Raw genomic sequence first — 25,560 nt, forward strand, 5'->3', positions numbered from 1 at the left:
CCTGATATAAAGTTCTAAGCAGCGAATAAGAGGCTTAAATACATAAAGAGCGAGGCTAAATTTGGGCCAATTTCCTGTGAAATCTCTTGTGTAATATTTTCAATTTGTGCTTGTTTAATGTGGTTTATTTTCCTAAGGTTCACGGTATAGGTTTTAAATTCAGCCTTGACTACACACATGTGTCGAGAGGTTATAAAACGAGAACCAGCTCCGACCAGTCTCCAACTGGATGCCCTTAGGTGGAAAACATTACCTCCTTTTCAATACCTAAAATTTCTTCATGGGCACTGACTTAATCTTCTTCCTATCCAGTTCCTGACTACTTTTCCATCACCTGGTTTCACCAGCACCTGTCCAGTGACATTGGTTAGTGCACCTAAGGATGCTACAAGGCCTCTTCACTCCAGATCAGGACTCCAAGGCTATTTTGGGCAGGCCTGACCCCTCTGTGAAATCTCAAATTCTTGACACAGAGGGATAATTCCACTCTTTCCAATTAAAAATAGAGAAAACACCTCAGGCCCTCCAGAGGGCTCTGATTTGCAGTACCAAGTTCTAATTTTGGCCTCTGATGTCCTGGATCACATCTACTCTAGGATGGGGCCATTTCCTATAGATAGCAGTAGTGTTTCGGTGACTTGAATATAGTATGCAGGACCTATATTGTAAGTCAGACCTTAATTAAACTAGATAGGACCTCTCTGTTGTTTGTGGCACTTACTATATCAGACCTTGTCTTATAGTTACCTGGTGTTTGTCTCTCCGTCTAGGCTTTAAGTCCTTAAAACAAAGATTGTGGTGTATCTCCTGCAACACCCAACATGCTACATAATATAGAAGACTATATACTACTGAAAGTGTGCTTATACATGTGGGTATAAAGTTGTCGAAAAGAGACGACATGTATATGCCAAGTTTCTTAATTTAAACAGTAAGAGATCTATAGGAGAGATAATAAGTTGCCCGAGTGTTTTTATCTCCTTCATTACGTTACCATTCAACAAAATATTCATCATTCATTCATTCAGCTAACTTTTACCAGGGACCTTTTTTTTTTTTTTCCTGAAGGTACACAAGGCTTCTAAGTCTAGGTTGTAAAACCAAATAATACTGTTTACAGTTCTAGTTTCATTTCCAGCTGTACCTGTGGTACAGGGTGCAGTGATGTTGAAATCGGGCATCTTCTCTTTGCCTCCACTGTATTTTCTTACCTATTCTTTTGACTTCTGTTTTCTCTTGGCATGAGTCTTTCTCAAGACTGTGGATCTGGGCTACGAATGGTCGAGTTATTCTCCAAGCCACTGTTTTCCCTGGAAGGGACAACCTAATTCTTAGCTGCTGCTGGCTTTCTTACTGAGGATGTAGTCTCTCTCTTCTCACCTGCCCACCCAGCTTTCTAAATAACTCAAGTGTGGTGTCAGGAAACTAGCAGCCTAGAAATGTGAGCCTCACTTTATGGTCACTTTCCCCCTGACATTCTATTACGAGAATTTTCAAATATAAGAAGCTTCAAGAATTATTTATTTACCACCTAGATTCTACAATAACCATTGCACTATACTTGCTTTATCATATATTTGTAGATTTATCTGTCTCTCTATCCATCCATAAATCCTTCTTCTTTTTTTGATGCCTTTCAAAGTAAGTTGCAGACTCAGTCATTTTACCCCTAACCACTTCAGCATCCGTATCACTAAATAGAATTCCTTATTTAGTTATGGTTCTTTTTCTGTCGTTGAAGTTTATAAAGAGTAAACTGCACGGATCCTAAGTATGTTAACGGCCACATTTAATGTAGGATATCATTTTCTTTTCAGTTTTTCTCATTATCAGTAACTAATCACGAAGATAAAAAAAAAGATTCTGTAATATCCAAGGTTAGCATATTTAGGTGGTGAGTATTCCCGTAAGTTTTTCTTACCTGACAATATCTGTTCTAGTGTGAAAGGGGCAGGAAGAGAAAAGGAGTGTGTGAGGCTTACATGTTAAAGGCCTCGCTTTGTAGACAGACGAACAGCTCCTTCTACCACCTCTGTATTCACTAACTTTTTCTTCGGTCCCTTGTTGCTGCAACAGTAGGAGAGGTTGTATATGTGGTGGTAAGGGACACAAGTTTTGGCATCATAGAGCCTAAATTCAAACTCAAGTCACATTGACCTTGGACAAGTTATATTTAATCATTGCTCAGTGCATCTGTTCCCTCTTCTGTTAAAATGAGAATAATATTACCATCTGAGGTTGTGATAATTCAATAAGATAATGGATGAAAGTTATCTGGTACATAGTAGATGCTCAATGATATTAATTCGTATCATTATTACCACCTAAATACCAGCTCACTGTGTGGTTAGAGGTAAGTGCATAGGTATGTAGTTAATTCAGAAAGACTTTAATTTGGTAATCTTCAGTTTTCAGATTACCAAAGTGAATCTTTTGTGTGCTCAAGGAATTTTTGAGGAAATACTGAAAATGTATTTTCCTCACTGTTTTAACGGAAATGAACACTATTTAGTGTCGACTGAGATGTCTACTTTTGTGTCAGACAGCATAACCATTGGCTTTTCCTCACAGTGTCTCCATCTTGTGTCCCCGGGGTAACGCCTTACCTAGGAAGGGAAGAGCAAGAGACAAAGGATATCATGTTTCCTCCACACAGTTCCCAGGGCTTTCTTTGCAGCCTGAAGTCACAAGGTGGTTTCTTTTGTGCTCAACCACAATACCATTCCTTCAAGCAGCCAGGCTTAAAACCCAGTAGCTCCCTTGGCTTCTCCGCTCCACTGCCCCCCATCTTAGATCAGCTGCACATTCATCTGAATTTGCTCCGTACTTCCCTGCCAAGCCTCACGTGTTGTGGTGGCTTGTATGGTAACACTCAGAAAATATCTGTTGATTCGCTTAGGTCATGTGGCTATTTCTCAGAAACCTACATGGGGAAAGTTCAGCTCTTCCTAGGAACCAAACCGCAGTTGCTTGCTGCTTCTGCCTGCCTTCAGAGGTGATAAGGGGAGACCAGTTTAGGAAGAGTTAGAAGCTGTGAAAGCTGTTCTAGAAGGTAGACACCGTCCAAGGAAGACTGGCCACAAAGTGGCATCAAAAGACCCACAATGGGACAATCTGAGGCTAGAGCCTTCTTACTGAGTCAGAAAAGGACAGCTGTTGGGCATCACTGACCGTGGGGAGTGGAGGAAAGTGGCAATTCTGACATGTGGCTGATACAACGTTAGCAATTTCCCAGCTCTTCGTGTGTGGAACCTGTGTGCTCTGGGTGTGCCAGACACTTGCTAGCACAAGTGAAGATGCCCTGAGGGAGTATGCAGGGATTTCCAACCTTGCTGAGTTTAGAGAGTCATAAATGGGATGGAGCTGTAGTGTGGTCAGTGTGGGTTCTGAAACTAGAGTTGAGGCAATTCGGATCCTTCAGCCCCTTTAAGTTAGTCTTATCGGATCAGGCCATCACGGAGCAGATAGACAGGTAAGTCTCGGAGACCTCTGAACCCAATTAAAGTTATACCACAAAGAAATCAAACTCATGTGGTTTGCATTTCAGAAAGCTACATTTGGTGGGCTGTTCCTGTTTTAATTCGGTAACCTAATGCAGACCATGTGAACATTTGAAACGCTTTTAACAGTTAAACCAGCTCAAATAACACAAAACCAGAGCAGCAATAAAGAATGAATTAAAGCTGATTGCAACTGTGGCCAACATAATTTTTTTTTTTCCCTTGCAAAGAACCTGGGGGGAATAGAATGCAGGACCAGTGGGGGAAGAGACTGGTATCTCCATTTTCAACTTTGAGTAAAGCAGCAGGCACTTTGACTTCTTTTATTTCTTAAGCAAATGTTTGAAACAGATCAACTTAGAAGGTATATTTAAATCTTGAAGGGGTTTGCGATGAGGGAGCAAAGGGGATTGACATCCTTTAGAACTGATAGCTTGGTAGTTGGTAGCCCCGCATTCCCTCTGCTAAGTCGGGCAGTGGGCAAGGGCATGGTGCTAAGCCTACAGAGGTCAAGAGTTCAATCCTGCATGGGTCACTTAGCCTCATACTGGAGGAGGTGGGGAGGCGAAACTTGTTTGAGTGCCGTAGCCGGTACTTCCAAGTGTCTACAAAGGGTCGCCCAGGAAAGAGAAGCTGAGATAACGATAGTGATCAGTCAGTGTGTTCCATGTACCGGGCACTATTCTAGGTGCATTCAAGGCCACCTACCTAACCTGGCTACTGAATTCATCTGCGCCTCAGTTTTCTTATCTGTAAAATGGAGATACAAGTATTATTCTTATTTTACAGATGAGGAGAGAGGCACAGAGAAGTACAATTACTTTCCTAAGGTTGCATAGATAATAAATGGCAGGAGTAGGATTCAAACACTGGTAGTCTGGTATGCATAGCTTCAGCACCACCACAATATACCACTCTAGCAAGTTAAGGAACTCGAAGACAAATCCAGTTGCGAATAATGTGAACAAATGACATAAGCCTCATCCTAAGTTATTAGCCTCTCGCCCAAAGAGGATTGACTGCACCGATAACCACACCCAGACATCACAGTGTGCTGTGCGCGCTTCACAGTAATTTCTCCGTTCATGTTGGTTGAACTGAATTTTATACACACCTGGAGGACACCTCCCAAAAAATGGTTGGCGTGCTCCATCCATGAATGGAGAAATTTCTATGAATCAAATCTAAAAGAGATGGTGAGTGTCCACTGAATTTATTTCCATGTAATTCCAGGCACTTGATGGGAGAGCCATGGGGTGTGAGGATGGCAGCTTGGGCCCAGCCCTGCGACCTGTGCTGTAGGTGATAACTAACTAACCGCCTGCCCCATTCCCCAGAGTGTGCTGACTTTGTCAGAGATCCAAGGGAGTAAGGACCCATTAATGTCAGATCCATTAGCGACAGAAAGCCTGCCAAGTGGGAAAGAGTGAAACTACAGGAAGAAATTTTATTTGCAAACTCCTGAGAGGTTATCACCAGCAGCAGGGAGCCAAAGAATCACTGGTGGGCAAAGGGGCTCCACTGAACCCCTGAATTTGAGTTCCTTCCGGAGCAGTGGGAAGCCAGCCATCAATCTCTTACGCAGGCAATGCTCAGTTCATCTGCCTGACTTTCACAAGCACTCCTCCCCAGAGGATGAGGAATCTACCTCCTTTCTCCTTATAAAATGAAAACTGGTGTCTACATTGCCGGTTAGACCCCCTGAACAAAACAGAATTATGAAGTATAAATAAAAAGGTAAAGCTTACCACTGGTTTCTTTTTCTTAACCTCATAGATAAAGTCAAATGGTTAATTATAGTATCTTAGACTAGGTAACTGTTTTCACCGCCCCTGCTCTATTATTAGTGGGGAGAAGTGGATTCAGATACTTGATGAATATGATGTCTGTTTGACTTGAAGGTAAAGGAAATCTAGTTTACCTCCTTCTACAACTCTGGTTTCAAGGATTACAGCCCACTTAACTCTCATTAAGACCTGGATAAACATAGGCTGCCTATCTCCTAAACATTCCTCAGGTTATTGGTCTAGTTACAATTAGCTTTCTGGAGAAGTTTTCAACTCCTCCCGATTTCCCCAGGCCGACCCTGCCGTCTTCCTGTGGCGCACCTATGTGACTTTTAGCATGACACTTACCCAGCTGGACTGGGCATGTCATGTGCCTGGAGCTCTGTAGATGATGATTAAATAATCAGTGAAGAGTACATGGTGATTGGTGTAGGCAGAATAGGATCTTGATTAACATTAGGGATAAAAATCTGTTTTCTCTCTAAGGAAGATTTTTCATATCAAACTCTATTTCAGCACCTGCTTCCAGAGAACCCAACCTGTGACAGGCTCCTTCATACCTATGTGGCCCAGATAACCAAATCCCTTGACTTCCAAACAGTTTTAAATTAATTCTTCCTCCTCATTCAGTCTTCTCTGCTAGAATTTAAAATTTCTGGTCAGCAGCCCCTGCAAGCCACTCTAGCTATAGGAGGACACAACATTCTCTGAAACTTCATATGGTTCAGGAACACGAGTTGTCAAAAGATCTTCTTACATCCCACTTGGGTCCTTGAACATCCTTAAGTTATTCTAACTCTAGTCTTTCAGTAAATACTTCTTGAGCATCCCCACCTTCCAACCCCCACTATCCAATGTCTGTGTTCTCCTCTATGAAAAAATATAGTTTACATATTATGCATATATATTTTTCATATATATTTTATATATACAGATGACCCTTGAACAGTGCAGGGGGTAGGGATGCCAACCCCCCTTCCCCCCGCACAGTAAAAAATCTGTGTATAACTTTTTTTTTCTTTTTTGCGGGACGCGGGCCTCTCACTGCTGTGGCCTCTCCCGTTGTGGAGCACAGGCTCTGGACGCGCAGACTCAGCGGCCATGGCTCACGGGCACAGCCGCTCCGCGGCATGTGGGACCTTCCCGGACCGGGGCACGAACCCGTGTCCCCTGCATCGGCAGGCGGACTCTCAACCACTGCCCCACCAGGGAAGCCCTGCAAGTTTTTTTGAATGGTGGCAAATCTCAAGAAAATTTTCCAGTATACTTATTGAAAAATATCTGCATATAAGTGGACCTGTGCAGTTCAAACCTGTGTTGTCCAAGGGTCAATTGTATAAATAAATAATAAAATAAATAATATGTACTTTATATATTTTAATATATATTTTTTATATTTGTATCATATTATGTGCCAGATACTGTGCTGGGCTCTGTGAAAATAATGGAGAGAAAAATAAACAGACATGATCATGGAACACATGGTCTATTGAGGGTGACAGACATTAATTAAAGCTTTATACAAATACCTATAAATTGTAACCCTTTAAAGTACAAATGCATGTTGGTATGAAAATATCTAGTAGAAGAGCTTGACTTTGTTAGGAAGGTCAGGGGAGATTTTTCTGAGAAATTTTGAAAGACTTTCAATTCTTAAAGTCTCAAACTTTAAGAATAGTGATGGCGATATATATATATATATATATACAACATATATATATATATGTTGTATATATACACACATATATACGTGTGTGTGTGTGTGTGTATATATATATATATATATATATATATATATATACATACAGCCAATCAATTATCTGATTTGAAATAGTTTTAATAGTTCAACATTTCTTTCTGCTTCTACCTCAAGTCCCACGGTATGCCCACTTTCTTTGGTGGGTTCTATGTATGTCTTCCATTTTATACAGCAAGCACCCAGCTGTGCAAAAAAGGATAAATCACTTTTAACTTTAGCCAAAGGCTGGACAAAAAGAGGCCTCCTCTTTCTACTTCTCAACCCTTCCCACCAACATGGTCTTAGTTTCAAAGCTGATGACGAAGATTGAACGTGCAAAAGGGTCTGGCTTATGGCTCTTTCTTTTGGCAGCAGCAACCTTGGGAATAATTGAGAGATCACATTTCAGACCCATTTTGCACACCATCAAAGCAAAGGGGATAGGACTGATGCTTTTGAAATTGGAGGGGCCAGGCCAGTTTTCATGTTACTCCAGTTGAAGTTCTCTGGCGTCACAAGTTCAGCAGATGGATATCATACACCTACCTCTGGTGTGGTGTTCTGGGTTCCTTGGGAAATCCGATCCTTGGCCTCACTTTCATCATGCCTACCACAGCGCTTTAGGCCAAGGCCTCCTAAATCACGTCATTCAACCCCCCTCCACCCAGTGGGCCTAAATGTTGAGGATTTCCCTGACCTCTCCCAAAGGGACCACCTTTCTGACTGGAGGATTCTTCTCAGAGACGATATGGTGCAATTTTTATGAGACTGTGGGGTATGTGGCAGCTACATAGCTATGATGAGTGAATATTCCCCCAAATCAAACATGATGAGTGAGAACTCCCCAGAATTGCTTTTACTAAATATCTGGGCAGCCAGGCCAGTGGGGGACCAAGATAAAGGTGGTCACTTCAAGGTTAGAGATGCTTTAAATAAAACAAACTGAAATTTTACTCTTCCCAAGGGGCAAAAAGGAGCCAAGTACGCTGAATATCTCAGAACTGAATTTCTTGCATTGCATATATTAGAAGAAAAGTATGATCTAGACTACAACTTATTTCCATAGCAGCTCTCTCGGATCCAAAAGAAGTGAGCCACAGATGCTTAGAAGCATCTCAGTTGCCCACTTTGAACAGTTCATATTAAACTATTGAAAGGAGGATGCACTAGAATTTTCTTTTCCTATTTTTCTATCCAAATAAAACACTTTTTTTTTTTTTTTTTTTTTTTTGCCATATGTGAAGCCTTTTGAATGGGTTAAGAGCATAAGCTTGTAGCTAGATAGACCTGGGTTCAAGTCCTGGTCCGACCAGTTAACAGCTCTGTGACCTTGGACATGCTTATCTTCTCCCCACCTTGGTTACATCATCCATAAAGTGTGGATATTAGCAATCAACTCACATAGCTGTCATCAGAAATAAATGTATGCATCAGATAATGCATACATAGAGTATTTAGCATTGTGTTCATTTTAAGGACACAAAAGTATTCGCTGTTATTATTGTTGCGATTGTTATTAGCATGTGATAGTGATTTTCAATAGTGAGAAGGATCCCAGTTTGCTTAATGACTTGTGAGCCTTGGAGCTAGGACAGTGCCATATGATGCTGTTCCCAGCATACCCGGTGCTTAAATTTGCACTGGGACCAAGCCCATAATTTAGTATGAAACATAAAATGTGTGATGTTCCAGCCTGCGCTCAAGAATGTGGTTAATGGATAGTTAAACTTTCCTGAGGCAAACTCAGAAATTACTGGATCCATTATCTCCTTGGCAGGATAAGCAGTGCAGCTCTTTTCCTTTCCCAGCTACAAAATGCCTGTTGACAGACAATCTGGAACCCAAGGGTTGGATAAGTATGGGTTGCATGAGGCCTTCCGTTTTGATCCTCTGTTATTGCTTTCTGATGAAGTGTAGACATTTGGCCACCAGGAGCAGAGAGCAATACAGAAGAGCATATACCTCTTTGTAAGTGGAAAGCTCATCTCTTGGTCCTGCTTACTGTACCACAAGCGTTTTCAGGTGTCCACTGGGGATGCTGAATGATACGTCCTTTCCAGTGTACTCTCCACCAATAAAATGTGATAACAGTACCCTTGGGAATGTTTAGAGAGACGTGATTCCAGATCAGGAAAGTTCAACAGTGGACCTGGAGAGTCTGGCCTAGATGCAAGTCAGATTTCATGCAAATAATTCTTGGCTGGATCCAACTTAGGTTTGGATGTTTCTTTTAATTTGCTGTTGGACCAGATTAAAGGGAGTAAATAACCTGTCCTCATTCCCAACCTAGGACCACATCAACCCCTACCTCAACTCTAGACCCTCCTCGTTCTCCTGACTTTGGGACCCTGACGAGCCACAGCTTAGCTGAGTCTTGCTGGTTCTACTTGGCAAGGATTCCCAGCCTATGTGGGAGGAAGGATGGTCTCCAAGGCATGGGAGAGCAAAATGGGGAGTAAAGAACAGGATGCCTCATTGGACTGCCTTCCATCAGGGGGAAAAGAGATAATACTTGTTCACTACATTTGAGTTCTAAGAAGGTGGGAAGATGGACCTAGAATTATACTTCTTTGGCAAACTGATGTTGATTTCTCTCTGAAGGAAAAGGCAGGAAAGGGAGCTAAAACTAAGATTTATTTATTCATGAACTTGGCATTTCAATGAGTTATCTCACGTAAGAGAAGGTGTGTGAAAATGGTGGGTAACCATTCGGAGGGCTAGAAGGATTTTTTGTGTGTGGTGGAATGTTTTAAAGCTACCCTCGAGCATCATCAGACACTTGGTCTGTGAATTATTTCTCTGATCATTAGACTCAAGAATTGTAACAACTTCTCGTGATGCATTTGGCCATTCCTTGTGTCCCAGGTTAATTAGTACTGGCAAGTCCATTAAGCCAGTGTAATATCACTCACCCCTCACCCAGAACTAGTGATTGAGCATCTTGAGGGCCACACGCCTTCTTTACCTCACTCCATCCATCATTACTTTATCTGAATCTTGCTCCCTCTGTGAAATTGGCCTTTTGCTCAATTTACATTCCGTGCAGTGACCTGATAGTGTGAAAAAGCTCAGCGTAGGTACAACCAGGGAGTTTTCCCTACAGAGTTTAAAGGGGATCTTGACTTAAAGTAGGGTGGGATTATTTTTATGCTCTATGGTATATTTTAGTGGAAAGAAATTTCATTTGTTTTTGATAAGTGAGGGGAAACTCACTTTTTTTGAGTATCTGAAGTGACTTAGAAAAGGCAAAATAAGACTCATAGCTTTTGACGGTGTGTTCTCATACACAGCCCCAACCTTTCTCCTGTTTTGCTGACAGATTTCGAAGAGAATTTTCTGTAAGATAAAGATGGTTGTTTTCTGTACATTAAATTACAAGAGATTAGAAACATTCCCTTTTCTTCAAATTGTGTTGGCAGTTTGATCTGTAGGAGGTGATCGAAGCTTCAGCTTTCAACTAATTACTATAGCTTAAGTTTCTGTCTGAAAGTTTCATTTTAGTTCATTTGAAGTATATACAGGAAAGAAGAGAGAGAGAGGGAAGGATTGTAACAAATATGGTGTATTAGCTCAGATTGTATCTGGAATTTTCTTCCTCAAATAATATTAATTATAAAAGATGTGAAAATAAGCCCGTAACTATGTTTTCTTGGGGTTTTTTTCTTTCCTACTTATTAAAACTGAATCCATGAGAATGTCTGGAAATATAAAAATAATTTTAGAAGATGATATTTGCAAGCATTTTGGTCTGTTATTAACATGAGACTGTACTTGGGGGGGGGGGTGTGAGAAGGTCTTTCACAGATACTTCATCTAGCCAAAGTTGATACCCCATTTCACAGCACAGCCTCTGTCAGTGATGAGTCCCTAAGTGTATAATGACAGATGTCCCCAGCTCTGTACTATTGCCAATTAGTAAAATTATAAAATCGATTTCTATCTTACAAATAGGGAACTTTGGTTCTTAAAGTTCCAGGGCAAGCCCAGTTTTTGTCGATTGTTTTAGCTAAGACTTCATTCTTTGATCATCGTATTGTCCTTGTAAGCTGTCTAACAGGTCAGGAATATTTAGTCAATGCCTGGTTGTGAGAATTGTTCCGTGATGATCTTTAAGATACCTATTGTCCATCCTTTTGTGATGTGCCTGCCTCGATAGAAATGCCGTCTGTGATTTGATTTCTGCTTGTCGTGAAGTTCAAGGGGGATGAATGGAGTTATTAAAAGGAGCCATCCATGTTGAGAGGGTGGGGAGCGAGGTGTGTCTGGTAGGAGTTGGTGTGTGGGGGTGGAGGCTTAGGGAGGGCTGTAGGTACGTAGCACACTGTAGTGACTCCTGCCTCTTCCCAATCCTCTCTCCCCACTTCCAGTTCCATACCCCGGCCTTCATATCCCTGGATCCCTAGACCTGCCTTGTATCCTCCCTTCCTTAACACCCACCTCTCCCTGAGTTCCCTAATGTGCCTTGGTGGTTTGGAAAGAAAATGCTGTTTGCATCCAGGAGTTGCTGAACAGGGGTAGAGGAGCAGTGCAGACACTCTCTGTCCATTTCCTCGGCGTGCCCAGCCAAGCACTAGGCACAAGGCTTAACATTAATCAGAGCAGCTGCGTGAAGGTCAGACAGCGGGCCTTATGAGTAATTTCATATACGTCCAGTTTTTTAGCGTGGTTTTCCCGAGAATCCCTTTTGTGATAAAACTCACTGTAGCAGGCAAATGCCTGTGGTGGTTTAATTTAATGACATGAGAAGCAAGGATGGTAGGAGGGAGATAGAGAAGCGAAGGAGTTAGCTAGTACACAATTTATGTGAGAGAAACAGTTTGCAGGCTAGACAGTCGTCCGAAGATTTTGTTTGCTTTAAGATTTGGTGTGAGGCAAAGGCAAATTTTTCAGATTATTCCTATTCTACTACAAATACTGGGTAAAATGTGAAAGAATTGTGCCACTGACACCGTCCCTGTTGTAGAAAAGCCAGAGGTGTGAGGGACAGGAACGGGAGTTATCCAAAAAATACTTGCAGTACATATTCCAGGGTGTTTAAGTATGCGTTCTCCTCTAGAGGAGTTGTGGGACTCAGAAACCACACAGGTAAATAAACACCTCAACCCAAGTTAACACATTTCAGCTAAGAGTTATAACAGCCTCTTTGCCTCCCCTATCCCACCCCACCCTGCTAGAGCTTCGGTAAAGGGTCATTTCAACCAACGTGAGTTTCACGTTCTTTCCTTTTTCTGCGTCTACCTTCTGGTTGGGTATATACAACCAAAATGAGAGAATCAAACGAGCAAAGGAAAGGAGCATGTAACATTCCCAAGAATGGATTATCTCCCTTCAAATAATCGCCATGTTGGTCTTCATCTTGGGGGATCCTTAGACCTTCTTTTATCCCTATTGTTGGGAGGGAGGGGAGGTGATGCCTGGTTCTACGTAATAAACTTTAGTAGACACTGTCTATTTTAGTGTATGGAGGGTGGGGTAAAATAGGAATTGTTCTAGAGACATAGAGGATAACGACAATAGAAAAACACAAAAGTAGGAACTATGTGAAACAAATATAGGAGGAGTGGGGAAATGAAAAGGGTATTAGGCAAACTGGACAAGCAGGGATGCAGTCTTTGAAGGTGGGAAAGTAGTGGGGATCATTAAAGACACAGGTGCTAGAACTAGACCCCTGGGTTTGAAACCTGAGAACTCCATTTGCTAAATGTGTGACTGGGAGAAATGTACCTCAATCCCTCTGAGCCTCAGTTTTCTCATCTGTGAAATGGAAATAATAATAGAGACCATTTGAAAGGGTATTTGTAATGTATAGAGGAGGCAGCCCACGAGCACTGGGCCCATGGACAGTGCTCATCATGTGTTTGCTTCAATTATGGATGGGGTCTTAATAGCTTTAAGTGACAGAATAGGAAAGAGAGCTCTACACTTGGAACTTCTAGTTGCATTGGGAATATTTCTGTACATGAAATGGCTGAAAAGTTAAGCGAGACAGATCAAAGCCACTCAGAAATCTTGGAGATTGTTAATTCAATTCTTCGGTCTGGAAAAAATAGATATCTCTTAAAATTCTGTTTGCTGTAGAGGCCATTGAAGCATTACTGTAAAGATATAGGACAAAAAAGGTATGTTTGGGCAGAAAGTTTTTGCTAGAGGCTTTTTTAAGCACCATAAAATTGGGACACATTATTGAGAACTTCTTATGGTCACCAAAAGGTAAAAGCCATAAAGTGAATGTATAATATTCATGTGTAATCGATTTGTGAATAGATTATTCTATAGCATATTTTTATCCAGTCAGGACAGATCTTTTCTCTTTATACAACTAATCTGATCTGTGTCAGAATTCACAAATTTGGACAATTTTAAAATAAGAACCTGTTTCCAAATGTCCTTCAGTGGAGGAATGGTTAACCAAACACTGGTACATCCATACCATGGAATATTACTCAGCAATAAAAAGTAACAAACTATTGACACATGCAATAACTTAGGTGGATCTCAGGGGAATTACAGTTAATGGAAAAAGCTAACCTCAAAAAATTACATACTATATGTTTCCATTAATGTAACATTCTTGATATGACAGAATTATAGAGATGGAGAGCCGACTAGTAGTTGCTAAGAGTTAGGGTTGGTGGAGGGGCTGGAAGTAGCTATAAAGAGGTGTTGTGAGTAATCCTTCTGGTGATGGAATAGTCTGTATCTTGATTGTGGTGGTGACCACACAAATCTACATATATGTTAAATTTTAGAGAACTAAACACATACACACAATGAGTGCCTATAAAACTGGTGAAATAAACTCTGTGGATTGTATCAGTGTCAGTTTCTTGATTTGACGTTGCATTATAACTATGAAAGATGTTACCTTTGGAGGAAACTGAGTGAAGAGTACGAAGGACCTCCCTGTGCAATTTTATGCAACCTTTTGTGAATCTATAATTATTCCTCCCCCTCAAGATTGAAAAATCAAAGATACGTTTAATTTCTAATTTGATTTTAAGTTAGTTGATTTCCACAATCCTACCCTGACAAGACAAGGTTCTCCCCTTTCAGGCACCCATGATAATCACTGAAAAGATCGACCGACTGATTGCTTTTTGAATGTGAGCATCTTAGGGTCAACAACTGCATACTACCCCGAAATTCATAAATTCACTGGATTCCATGGCTACCAGATGAAGATTCAATGACAGAAACCTTTATGTGCGATTAGGTGAACTCTAAAAAGCATGAAGAACGACTTGTCCACAGCCTTTAAGAACTTAGCCAGTACGACCCCAAATGTTTTGTTTTGATCACAGCCTATCTGTTGAGGTCTTCTGATCACATTGAAAGAGGAATTGGGCAGTCACTGATCTGAATCCTTGTTCCATGTAGTACCAGCTCCCTTATCACTATCCCTGTAACCTTTCTATCTCAACCAGATGGCAAAACAGGGAGGAGAGGCTGCAGTAGACTGTTCAGAACTGGGGCGCCCCAACCAGGGGGAAGTTGTCTCAAAGAAGGTCTTTGTTGCCTGTGGCCACCACTGAACAGTGACTACAATCTGAATGTGTGTGACATCCTGCTGTGGGAGTTTGTATTTAGCTTGTAGATCTTCCAAGGAGTGTGATTTTTTGAGGAATAATAACTGATTTGTCTGGGCCCTTTTCTGCCCATATTTTGAATTTAGATTTTTTTTTTTCCATTCCAGGTTTAAACCTGGTAAGCTTACTGAACATGCTGCTTTCTGCCCCTATGTTTTAGTTAGTTGGTTAGTCAGTGAGTTAGCTGGTAAGTTACAGCCAGTTGTGCTTTTAGTTTAGAAAACAGAGTGCGGAAGATCTTGCTGTAGATTTAGGGGGTCTTTAGGTAATTTGTAAATGTGCATTGTTGATGTAAGAAGGAATGTGTCCTCAGGAGATCTGTGGCCAGAGCTGGATTGTTTCACAAATTTAAGGGTAGTGCTGACATAGGAATATGTAGAGCATACAGTATTTAGAGAGATGGTATGCATAAAAGAGTGGTAATCCTCTGCATTTGTGTGACGCTTAAAAAGTTTTCAAACCAGATCACATGCATCTTTTTGTAATCTCACTCCAGGTAGAGCAGGAATGTGGGACAATTTCCAACTACATTTTTTTTTTAAACAAATAAAGAACCAAAGGAGACTAGAAGGGCCATGACTTATTCAAGGTCCCTACTACAGGAAGCAGGGAATCAAAGACGAGTTATAAATTTTTTTTTTTTTTTTTTTTTTGTGGTACGCGGGCCTCTCACTGTTGTGGCCTCTCCCGTTGCGGAGCACAGGCTCCGGACGCGCAGGCTCAGCGGCCATGGCTCACGGGCCTAGCTGCTGCGCGGCATGTGGGATCTTCCCAGACCTGGGCACAAACCTGTGTCCCCTGTATCGGCAGGCGGACTCTTAACCACTGCGCCACCAGGGAAGCCCGAGTTATAAAATTTTTATTTTGGTGCTCTTTTCCCTGGAACCCACTGCCTCTACACACACCCTTGATACCAAAGAAGTATGACAAATTCTATTTCTCCTTTACATTGGCTTTGGATATTGGAAAGAATCTATGTTTATGGTGAGATCTGGGTTTATTTTCTGCCATCAGAGGCTCACATGGGTGAGAGATTGACCTTGAGAAATGTCAGTGAAAGGATCATTTTAATGGCCATTGATCTTTTGAATATATGGTTAACAGAGCTTATAAACCCTTTTTTCCCTTATAGAACTAGATAATGTAAGACAAGACTGCCTACTAAGTAGTGCCTGATGTTGACTTACTATTCAGAAGAATTAAAACTTTTTTCGTTTGAATATTCATTCTATTTTAGTGGTTTGATTAACCTTCTCTTTAGTGGTTTGATTAACTGTCTTATTGGTCAGATAATCTGTCTGATGAAGGAAGTATTGCTCTTTCTAGGGCAAGAATCCAACATAATTTCTCACTAAATGATAAAATAATAAATATTAAATAAGTAATAAAATAATAAAATAGTCATGAGCACAGCCCTCTCTGTAATTCTTCTCAGTATACATCATCTTAGTTGTCTCCTGTTTTTGCCTTAGTTTTTTTCATCTGTTACAATACCATAGATTAAAATAATCTTATCATTGGGATCAAAATTGTTTCAGTTGAAGTAGAAAGGTTCTTAATGACAAACACTACTCTTAAATAATTTTAACTAATTTATCCTTTTGCTTTATTTCAAAAAAAATTATGTAAGTTGATTTATTGCTTGCATTATACCCCAGAGCCCTGGAAGAATTAATATTTTCTCTTCCAATCATTATGTGACAGCAGCTTGAGGACAAATAGAACCCAGGAGCTGATGTTTACGTAAAGACTTAGGACACAGAACAATTTATGCCTTTTCTTATTTGAAAAAGTTGAGTCACACAGGAAGGTCTTAGAGGACATCAGGAAACAGAATAGCCTAATAATTTTGATAATTAGGATTCTTCTGACACTGGGATGGCTTATATAGAGCGTATCAGGTCCATAGACAACTGTATGTCTCACACAACCAAAAATATCCTTGCTTGGTCCTAACAAGAAGAAAGTATTCGTGTTTGGTGTTAAGTGGTGGTAAGTGAAAACTTCTAATTTATAAACCCAGGAAAATTCTACTTTAGGTGAGAAGAATATCAGTAGGTTCAGAAATAAGTAATCCACAATTGCTTTGTACTTTAGTATTTTCCCAAATTCTTCTAGATATTGCGAGAAAACCCATCTCTTTCTTCTCTCTCTGATGTCATCATCAAGCACTTATCTTGCATCTGTTTGGTCAAAGACCTAACACTTTAAGGCGTGTGTGGGAAAGAGTATGGGAAGGGTCTTCTTTTCTATGTTTAGCCTTCATGCTTGGAATCCCCTTCTTCCAAAAATATCTTCTTGGGGAAACCCAAACAATGTGCTAAAATTAATACCCCAAAAGGAAATGAACTGGAGTTGACCTTTGCAACTTCCCACTCCTTGTTTCCTGCTATTCTAGTGACTTTCTCAAAAATGGCACTTGTCCATCCCTGGTCTGGTTATCAGAGTTGAAGCTGATTTCCTGACCATGAGATGCAGGAGTGAGGGGCACAGGACTTTGAGCAAAATGGTAGGTTTGGCAAGTCAAGATTAGAGATGACAGACACAGAAGAATGCATTTGTTATGATTCTGTTTCCACGAAATGCTAGAATAGGCAAAATGCCCTGTAGGAACAGAGAGCATGTTAGTGGTGGCCCAGGAGGGGACCGGCAGCAAAAGGACATGAGAGAAATTTTGGGGTGACAAAACTGTCTTATGTCTTGATTATGTTGGTGGTGACACAGGTGTAGACACTTGCCAATACTCAATGACTTTCTACATGAAAGGGATAAATTTTATCATACATAATTTATATCTCAATAAAGTTGATTAAAAAAATTGTGATTAGAATACAATTTGAAAATCATTACTGCCATCTCCTTGCTTGTCCTTTAATCTTGTCTTCAGGACAGAGGAAATGACAATATTTGGGGACAATATTTTGATAGCAAGCACCACTGTTTATGTTTTATAAGATTAAAATGTCCATGTAATACCACTGAAAGATAATTTATCTCATGAAGCAGGATTGTTCTGCTTAATTTGAGACATTGACATTCTGTTCTTCAAATTATCCTATGCCTGCGGGTAGAAATACTCGTATGACTTAAAAATATTTACATATCAATTTCATTGCTTTCCTGCTAAGAGTGTGAATAATCACCCAACGAGTTACTCCCATGTCTTCTTGATTCAAATCACACACCTTTTTTACAAAAAAAATTATTTATTTATTTATTTTTGGCTGTGTTGGGTCTTCATTTCTGTGCAAGGGCTTTCTCTAGTTGCGGCGAGCGGGGGCCACTCTTCATTGCGGTGCGCAGGCCTCTCACTGTCGCGGCCTCTCCCGTTGCGGAGCACAGGCTCCAGATGCGCAGGCTCAGTAGTTGTGGCTCACAGGCCTAGTTGCTCCGCGGCATGTGGGACCTTCCCGGGCCAGGGATCGAACCCATGTCCCCTGCATTGGCAGGTGGATTCTCAACCACCGCGCCACCAGGGAAGCCCTGAAATCTCACACCTTTGTATGGCTTTCCTGGCAGATACCTTTGGTGTCCCTGCCCAGCTTTGGTATGAGAACAGCCACTCACCCCGGAAAAGAATCCTCAGCAAGCAGAAATGGCTCATATTCACTTGCCCTCTGCTTCCTGATTACAAAATGTTCCTAATCAGAACTGGCTCCTGTTAAGCCTTTGCAATCTTTGTTAGATGCAGCATGGCATTTCCTTCTCTGTATATGCTCTTTTCTTTTTAATTGTCTCAGGAATACCATCTTACGTTATACATATAAGGTCGTCAGAAATAAATAAGAGATTTATCTGCTGACAAATATAATGATCCCTTTGAGAAACTAGATTGTGGTTACTATAGTTAGGCTTTGGAGGCAAATATAAAAGTTGTGATTTTCCGATTATTTTGCAGGACTCATTTCAAAGAGATTCTAGGTGAATGGCAACCCTTTAACTAGTATTTAAAATGTGAACTTTGAAAAGATATACGTACCCCCATATTCATTGCAACACTATTTACAAGAGCCAAGACATGGAGCCAACCTAATTGTCCATCAACAGATGAATGGGTAAAGAAGATGTGACGTGTGTATATATATATACACATATACATACACAGTTGAGTTCTGAACAACATGGGTTTGAACTGCATGGGTCCACTCATACACAGGTTGTTTTTGATAGTAAATACTACTGTACTACATGATCCACACTTGGTTGAATCCACGGATGCAGAACCTTGGGTATGAAGGAACCATGGATACGGAGGGCCAACTAACAGTTATAGCAGATTTCCGACTGCATAGAGGGTCAATGCCCCCAACTCCCACGTTGTTTCAGAGTCGACTGTACCATGGAGTATTATTCAGCCATAACAAAGAAGGAAATCCTGCCTTTTGTAACAACATGGGTAGACTTAAAACACTAACCCATAGATACAGAGAATGGACTGGTGGTGGCCAGAGGTGAGGGGAGGGGTTGGGGAGGGGAGGGGAGCACATGAGTGAAGGTGGTCAAAAAATACCCCAAATGTATATGTATTGGAGGTGGAGGATAAAACTACTCCAGAAATGTGTAAAAAGTGGGACCACATGACTGAATGTAAGAGGAAATAAGGAGAAGAAAGAGAAGAAGAGAAGAAAGAAGAAAGAGAAGAGAAGAAAAAAGAAAGAAAGACATACATAATATGTCCTCTGAGTGGGAGCAAAACAGTGTGTACATACATGTGCTGGGGGCATGTGAGGCCTTCCAGGGACTGGAAAGTGTAAATTCATCTGGCACATTCGTTGCCAGGAGGACCCAATCCATAATAACAGACTGCCTGCCATATGAGAAAATTGTACCATATTTCAGCTGCTGCCTAATGGATCTGTAAAACCTTAAACCAGGTGGCTCTCTGAGTTTTAATGAAGTACACAACTCTGTGTTAGTTATGGGACCAAACTCTGGAAGTATGATGCATTGGAAGGGAAGTGGTTTTATGCTTTCTTCTTTGTTAAAACGAAATGATAAAGACCACTGACTTACCCAAAGGAAGACCAGTGCCCATAGATTTTTTTTTTTTTTTATCATGTGCATACTTGAAAAGATTTTCTCCTAACAAAATAAAAGAGGCAGACTTGGGATTTGGCTTGCTTTTAGAGCTCACAGCAGTACAGTTAAACTGAATTTCTCTTCCTCCCTCTGGCTTCCTTTGTTTTTCTCCAGACTTAGCGCTTTGAAACAAACACTGAACAGTACGGGACATGGTATTTCCTGGGTAATGTCATTGACTGTGAGCTTTGTTTATTAAGCATGACATTAGGGCACTGAGAGATCTTATATGGCTTCCTCTTGTACCATACAGATTACACACACACACACACACACACACACACACACAGGCTCCTTTTGCCCTTCATTTTGGTTGTCTTTCCTCGCTCTTTAGGAGAAAGCAGGGCAAGGAGTGTTTTCCCCCTTATGTGTGTTCACAGGTTTCATACTTTTCCATTTTCTTTTCTCTTTTCTTTCAGTTGTGATTTTTTTTAGTGGCGGAGGGGTGGGGGAGGTCGAGGAGTGTAGGTGGAAGGATAGGACTTTAGCAGTAAAATGCCAGAAAGACCCTTTTGGCAGTAACATAAGAAATTATGTTTTATTATGTTTTAAAACATGAATGGGGGGAGGGAAATGTTAAAGGGGAAATACTATGTAATTGAAGCTGCTAACTAGTCTATGGTCAGAGCCAGGCAGAATTTGGTTGGCAAGGGCGCTGCTCTAAGATGTCATTTGATATCAATCCCAGTCTCCCTGCCTCCCTGGCCCCTGTCTTTCCTCCTTCCCCACAGTACATGAGCAGGTTAAAATCCAGGATGTAAGGACTCGTATCATTGACCCTAAAACTGTTTTAGAAAATCAGATTCCATTGTTCACTCCTTCAGAAGTCATTACTGCTTTTCTTAAAACAGGTCTCTGAAATTCCTGAGGGCATGGGGCAACTTGATGGTTGACATGTGTTGATACATGAGTAATCTTTAGGTCAATAAAGGTTAATGATAGGGACTGGTTGGTTATATGTAAGTTTAAGTATTGCCTGGCTCAAATATGAGAAGAATAGGGTCTCTACATTTCTTCTTAAATTATCTTAATTTAAAAGAGAAGATTTTTTAATTATTGGCATAAAAATTGATCAGTTGTAATTATTCATCTGTGTTCATTCATAATCTGTGACCTACTTGTATATCATGCTATCTCTGTGGTTATAATAGGAAAGTCAAATAACTCCTCCTGGAGCTTACCATTTAAAGCAAGATGTCAGAGGCGTAACTTTATTTTTAGATATTTATTTTGTTAACATCTTTATTGGAGTATAATTGCTTCACAATGGTATGTTAGTTTCTGCTGTATAACAAAGTGAATCAGCTATACATATACATATATCCCCATATCTCCTCCCTCTTGCGTCTCCCTCCCACAGAGGTGTAAATTTAAATAGCCATGCAGATACATCCTTCTACAAAGTTAGACCTGAGGTAGTTACGCAACCATGATCAGCAGGAAGCAGTGATAATTTGAATTAGTACAGTAGTTCTTGAGTAGGAGGTTGTGTGTTTACCTTTTGAGAAATGTGTGCTTTTCTGACTCGTACATTTTAGACATAGCTTTCTTTTAGGTCCTAGGTCTATGGGACAGTTTGTCCTTTGCTTTGAAGCCATTTGTGCTGGACTGCCTATAGTTTCCATCTTGATGAATTTCTAGGCCCTGAGCTCACCTGCTCCTAGGCTCCTTAGCTCTGGGAGCACATTTTTTGCAGAATTTGCTCTAGGATGGTAGTTGAGTCCAAAGTGCTTTTTCTATCCTTTACACAGCATATGGCATGGGCTTATGCACCCAAAGAGCCTGGGTACCATCGTTACATTTGAGTGCCCATTTAGAATATTTGTTGAATGAGTGCAGTGCCTGGGAAGGATAGGAAATATTGAGCTATCCCTTTGCCTAATGAAAAAGGTAGTTTTTATTTTTATTTATTTGTTTTAAAAGGTAGTTTTTAAGTAGAATAATCCTCTTATGTGGATTTTGATTTTGATTTGATTTTGTCTTTAGGCTAGAGAGAGTTGTATGGAAGCATTTTTTCTTTCCTCCTGCCATGACTCTGTGCAATGAGCTGGTTTTCTCCTTTTGTTTCAGATCTGTCAGGGACCAAGGCCACCTGGTTGAGTTGGAAACACTAGGGTGTGTGGTCTTCACTGGGTCTCCTGCAGTCGGCAGTAGCGGTGGCTGAGTGGGAAGGTTTCATGCTCGTTGTGGTCAGAGCCCACAGCTTTTGAACCCAGCCTGGTGACTGGGCTCTGCCACCAGTGCCGGGGAGGGAGGTGGCAGAGAGATGAGCGTGTGGGGTCAGAGCGGGCAGGAGGAAAAATCGGCTAATGGACCATCAATCACCCAAGGTTACCGTTGTGAGGGGGACCTTGGGGGGGCCCGGAATCTGTGCCCTAGTGTCAGATAATGTTGATTCAAGGGGCCAAAGCTTAATGTTGTTCTCAACCAAGAGTTGGAAGCTCTCCAAGGGCGTCTTCGAGGGCCTTTGTCGTTTTCCTTTTCTTGAGCAGCTTCTCCCTCACTGGCCTCCCAAGCGTTGCAACTCAGGCCGTCAGGTCTTCAGTTCTGTCCTTTCAGGCGCTGGAGTCCATCTTTTCTGGTACATGTTTAAAGGCTGTAGCAGTGTCTGCCGTTTATTCATCTTGGGCTTCTTTCTGTGTCCCACTCTGCCAGCTGGGTGAACGGGGGAGCTGGCAGCAAGGGAAGGGACCAGAGGGAAGGTGGTGAAAGGCGTGCTCAGAGGTATCTGGCTTTGGTTTTTCTAGAGTTTGATAACATTCGGCTTAGTGACCACAATTCAATTATAAGCACCACACAGCCACCCTGAGTGACTATATTCTTGCCAAAAACTGCTGTGTAAAGGCGGCTGCATTTTTGTTATCCTTGCCTGATGGATTTTTAAGTATATTAACCACATACATGCACACAAAGGGGAAAATTTACTACCTAAACAGGGGGACCTAAATCCCCCAGGCTAAATAAACCCAAATGAAAACACAAGAACTGCATTTACGGGCCTCCCAAAGATAAGAATTCAACCTTTATAAAGGTTCCTTCAAATGAAAAATGGATGGTAGAGCTGCTAATGGCCCAGTAACCTAGGAATGTAAAACTCTTCCCTAATGTGCAAGGCCCTCGGATCTGTTCCAGCTTCTCGGGATAGAGGATTTTCACCCCAGGCTTCCGCACAGGTCTGGGCCTAGAAGGTCCCGTTGTGGCCTTCAAGATTTTACGACCACCTTGGAGGACAGACCATCTTGGCAGTTTTTGTGTTGCCTCTGTTTCGTGTGTGTGTGTGTGTGTGTGTGTGTGTGTGTGTGTGTGTATGTGTAAAAGAGAGAGAGAGAGCTTCCTGTGTGTGTCAGTCTATGGGGAGAGAGGCAAGGGCCAAGGTAGGGGAGAGTGTGTTTATCTCCAGCTTTTTCCAGTTAGAATTTGGTTGAGGTGGGAGACTGAAGGGAACTTAGTCTTCTGAAACAGTGGGAGATGCAAGTCTTCTTCTTAAGCTTGGAGGAAGAGTTAGGAAGCTAAGAATTTACCTAGTAGAATCACTCCTGCATGTGTTTCTCTGCAGAAATAGGTTATCCATTAGGGCAAATGTGAGGCAATAGATCTCGCCCAGCACGTTCTCAGACTTCTGGTGGTACGGAGCGTCTCTGAATCTCGCTGCCAGTAAGTCCTGCCACTATATTAAGGACAAGTCACAACATGCAGGTGACTTCATGTCTCTGTTGTAAATCATTTGAATATTATTTTAAAATAAATATGGTGGGTGGGGAAAGGGGTTAATTACAAAGGGGGTGAGGGAATTTTTTGAGGCGATGGAACTCTTCTATATCTTGGTTGTGGTAGTAGTTACATGACCCTATGCATTTGTCAAATTTCATAGAACTGCAATATTAAAAAGGGTGAATTTTACCATCTGTAAATTGTAACTCAACAAACCTGACCTCCCTGAAATTACAGATGAATAAATAAATAATGAATGAATGAATATTTCTTTCACTTGTCTCGTTGCTGCTTTGCCAGCCAACCAGCCCTTTAGACGATGCCTCCTTTTCAAAGGAAGGACACCACGTGGTCAGCTCCAGCCTATGAGCTCATGATGCCAGTAAGGCTGTTCCAGAAAAACCAAAGATGGTGTGCATTTCCTTCTGGGGCAGATGACCTAATCCTCCAGGTAGCAATGCCCTTGTATGGTTAGCACAGGTAGGGAAATACTTAGCTTCATGCTGACTCACCAGGTAAAGAATCGTCTCTCTGAATGAGTCAGAATCACAGATGTGTTCTGTACAGTCTCATGTGTCCTGCATTGTGAAAGACTCAAAGCACCAATGAGGGCAGACGCTTGCAGGTCTCACTGGCCCTATATGGATAACATCCGCAATCTGCAGCTCCCCCATTTCCTGGCATGGTCCTGTTGAATTCAAGCCCTCTAGCTCAGTCAATCACATACCCAGTTAGGTACAGGAGAAACTAATTTAAATTTATGCTCTACTAATGTTGTTTATTCAGTTCTAGGTAAGCCTAATAATTGTAGAATAAAATGTTTCAGCGTTAAGTATATTTCTGGACATATTTCTGGAAAGGAGGTGTGTGCGTGTGTGTGTGTGTGTGTGTGTGTGTGTCCAGAATTAAAACAGGTTCGGGTAATGTAAAATACCACAGAAAGTAGGGGTTTCCAAGGAAAACATGGGGAAACGCTGTAGGAGAATCTAATGTATGCTATAGCTTTTAAAAGGAAACATTAATAGTGAAACATGCCCTCAAAGGGCAAGTCAGTAATAAATTTCGTGTCAGAAATTACCTGTCAGTAGGATTATGTTAAATAATGTTGAATTGTTATTAGTTGGAAGGGAAAGAGGAGAGTAACTTTCTCAAAAGTGTTCAAAGAGTGTCATGTTTCACACACAAATCCCATTATTGTTTAACAGGACTTTTGTGCTTAACCCTTCTCCAAGATGTATTGAAAATTTTGACCATTTTAGTTCATTCTCCAAATACAGTCATTAAAGAAAAGAAGCCAAAGTTTCTATGCAGGAATTTGGAATTACCCAGAGGACTAGAGTATCTGATTAGACATCCATTGTAGAGTGTCCTGATTGATAAATGTATGCCTGCTTCCTGGAACCACAAAGAAAAATATCTTCACTTCTTTGCCTCAGCAAAGCAGTAATGAAATAGTGGCGGCCTCACCATTTCAACATTTTGAGCATTTTGCTTGTTTTGGCCAAATAACTAAAAATGTATTTTCCCCTTGAAGAAAGTCTCATTGCAAATGTGTGAATTTTTAAGGTTCACTGCAATATATTTGGTCTGAAACTGAGTCCGCTCATTGAGCCGGGGCCCAGAACCCCACCCTAGATTCAAAGAAGTTGGAGACTACTGGGAACAGAGTGGGAAACACAGCTGAGGCTTAAATGTGAGCTAACACATTGTCACTGGGCTTTTTACAAGGGCTGCTTATGACTCATAGGTGTCAAATCATCAAGCCATTACTCCTAGAATAAAAGATCACTTCAACTTGATGTGAACGGAATGAAGGGTGATTGCTCCATTGGATTTGGGTTTTTGAAGGACAAAGTTAGAGGTAAGCTTTGGGATCCCTCCATGTACTTTGATTTGACCCCTTGATTACTGATCATTACCTTCCTTGGGTCCCTTTTGGAAACTGTCATACTTGATGACATATTTGACTTCATGACATTCACACAAGATCTTGCCAGTGAGTGACTGCCTGACTGCATTAGGCATTTGTGGAAATCTTTATTTCTTCAGGTCAGCAAATCTCAATATTTGTAAATTACCCCAGCAGTAATTTACAAATGGCCTTGGAGTGGCTTAGAGTCATAGATACACTTTCCAATGTGCAAGCCACTGCATCCTTT

The 25,560-nt window shown here is 41.2% G+C and overlaps 1 protein-coding gene across 4 annotated transcripts in view; it reads left to right on the forward strand.

The window, feature by feature from the left end:
- CREB5 (cAMP responsive element binding protein 5) overlaps nt 1–25,560 on the forward strand; it is a 422,135-nt gene that overhangs the window by 192,087 nt on the left and 204,488 nt on the right. The window lies entirely within an intron of this gene.

This window comes from Tursiops truncatus, chromosome 9 (genome assembly GCF_011762595.2).
Source record: "Tursiops truncatus isolate mTurTru1 chromosome 9, mTurTru1.mat.Y, whole genome shotgun sequence".
Lineage (NCBI taxonomy): Eukaryota > Metazoa > Chordata > Mammalia > Artiodactyla > Delphinidae > Tursiops > Tursiops truncatus.